General features: G+C 50.1%; 2 non-coding genes across 2 annotated transcripts; both read left to right on the plus strand.

Moving 5' to 3' along the window:
• The first annotated feature begins 687 nt into the window (after window positions 1-687).
• TRNAL-CAA (transfer RNA leucine (anticodon CAA)) lies at window positions 688-771 on the plus strand. Its single transcript has one exon. It is a non-coding gene; the product is annotated as a tRNA-Leu (tRNA).
• Window positions 772-919: 148 nt separating this feature from the next.
• TRNAH-GUG (transfer RNA histidin (anticodon GUG)) lies at window positions 920-992 on the plus strand. Its single transcript has one exon. It is a non-coding gene; the product is annotated as a tRNA-His (tRNA).
• The last annotated feature ends 674 nt before the right edge of the window (window positions 993-1,666 follow it).

The raw sequence follows: 1,666 nt of genomic DNA on the forward strand, positions 1-1,666 counted from the left end.
GTAGGGCATCGTTTCAACGAAACAGAACTCCTCCTCCCTCCGGTTCCCCGGGAGAAGTGGCCCTCTCAACAAATCGAGGTCTCACTCCGTGACCTACCTAAAGTATGGGTCAATACTTTTCGCTCCAATACTAGTAAAGGATGAAGGCCAAAGGTAGGGACCAAAGGATTGGGTTTCTTCCCGGGTTCTCCGCCTTGCCAGGAATAGGGCAATAATTCTAATAATCCGATAGTGATAAGGATAATGGGAATCTGATGATAATATCAATTGGGAATGACAGTAATAGTAGAATAGTAGTAATCCAATAATAATAATAAGAATCCGAGTTTTTATATCTCGTTCAGGAAAAAGGGCTTTGCGCCAAGCACACTCGGCAAAAAGGTTACTCGGATCGTAGATGGACTGGTATGAATCGGTAAAGAGGAGGCAAAACGAAAGGGTTGATAAACACGAGAAAGCGTGGGCGACCTCAAGCCAGCTACAGGGGGCTGCTGCTCCAGGTCGGCATGGTCGCCTCAATCCCTCCCGCCCTCGGTAAAGAACCGCAGGTCCGGCCAAGCCAGAGCAAGCTCCGTCTAGCGGAGCCGGGGTGTCTAGAGAAGAAAGTGGCGGACGGGGGCCCGGGTGGGTCGGGCGGAGCAGCAAGAGATTCTGATCTCCGCCCCCGGAGCTTTGCTTCCCCCGTTTGCTCACTTGGTGAAAATGGTAAACACGACAGACTCAAAATCTGTTCCATTTCAAGGGTTATCGGTTCGAGTCCGATAGTGAGCATACTTGCTTGGTGAAATTGGTAAACACGACAGACTTCGAATCTGTTCCATTTCAAGGGTTATCGGTTCGAATCCGATAGCGAGTATGGGCGTGTCTGAATTGGTTTGTTGGGCGGGCCCTTGGGGCTTGCTTGCGGGGAGCCCCAAGGGCGAGTATAACTCAATGGGTCAGAGTGTCAGATTGTGAATTTGAAAACACGGGTTCGAATCCCGTTATTCGCCAAAAACACATCATCCCAACGCTTGAATCCCGACTACTTTGCGCTGCTATCCTCATAGCGAAATAGAGTTCGAAGGAGGATGAGAACCTTCGGTCGAAGCCCAAAACAGAAGACCAATCAACGCCAACCAAGACGTTCAGCCAGGCCGAGCTGTAGACCGAAGCCGGGCAAGGGGATTGATTGGTGGATTGCCTTGATGTCCTATTTCTTGGTTGTGGCCAGAGATTCGAAAAAACCGACGGGGGGCCGGGATCGGAATCCCGGGCATGGGGTAGTGGGCAACAAGCTTCCACGCAACATCACGCGCTGTGATCTTAGCTCCGCTAGGATTACACACTCCCCCCACGCCGGGGGAACCGCTGGGATTCTGTTTTCAAGAGGAATCTCGAACTCCTAGCTCATATCGTTTCGGAGTATAAGTTTGGTACTTCCATTCCATTCCATTCCATTCCATTCCATTCCATTCCATTCCATTCCATTCCATTCCATTCCATTCCATTCAGGTTTTTCCTCTTAGCAGATTTCAATTTCTTTTTGGGAAGAGGTGAAGCTACGGAACCTGGAACAGTCAATCCAGTTAAAGACTTTACCACCAGCCCACCCATCATATATGAAATTATCCATTTCTGCCAGATCCCCTCTGAGAACCCGTTTGCCCGGGGACTGAAGAGGCCC

This window comes from Dipteris shenzhenensis, unplaced genomic scaffold, assembly GCF_047967505.1.
Source record: "Dipteris shenzhenensis isolate YYH24624 ecotype China unplaced genomic scaffold, Dip_SZ_1.0 scaf0027, whole genome shotgun sequence".
Lineage (NCBI taxonomy): Eukaryota > Viridiplantae > Streptophyta > Polypodiopsida > Gleicheniales > Dipteridaceae > Dipteris > Dipteris shenzhenensis.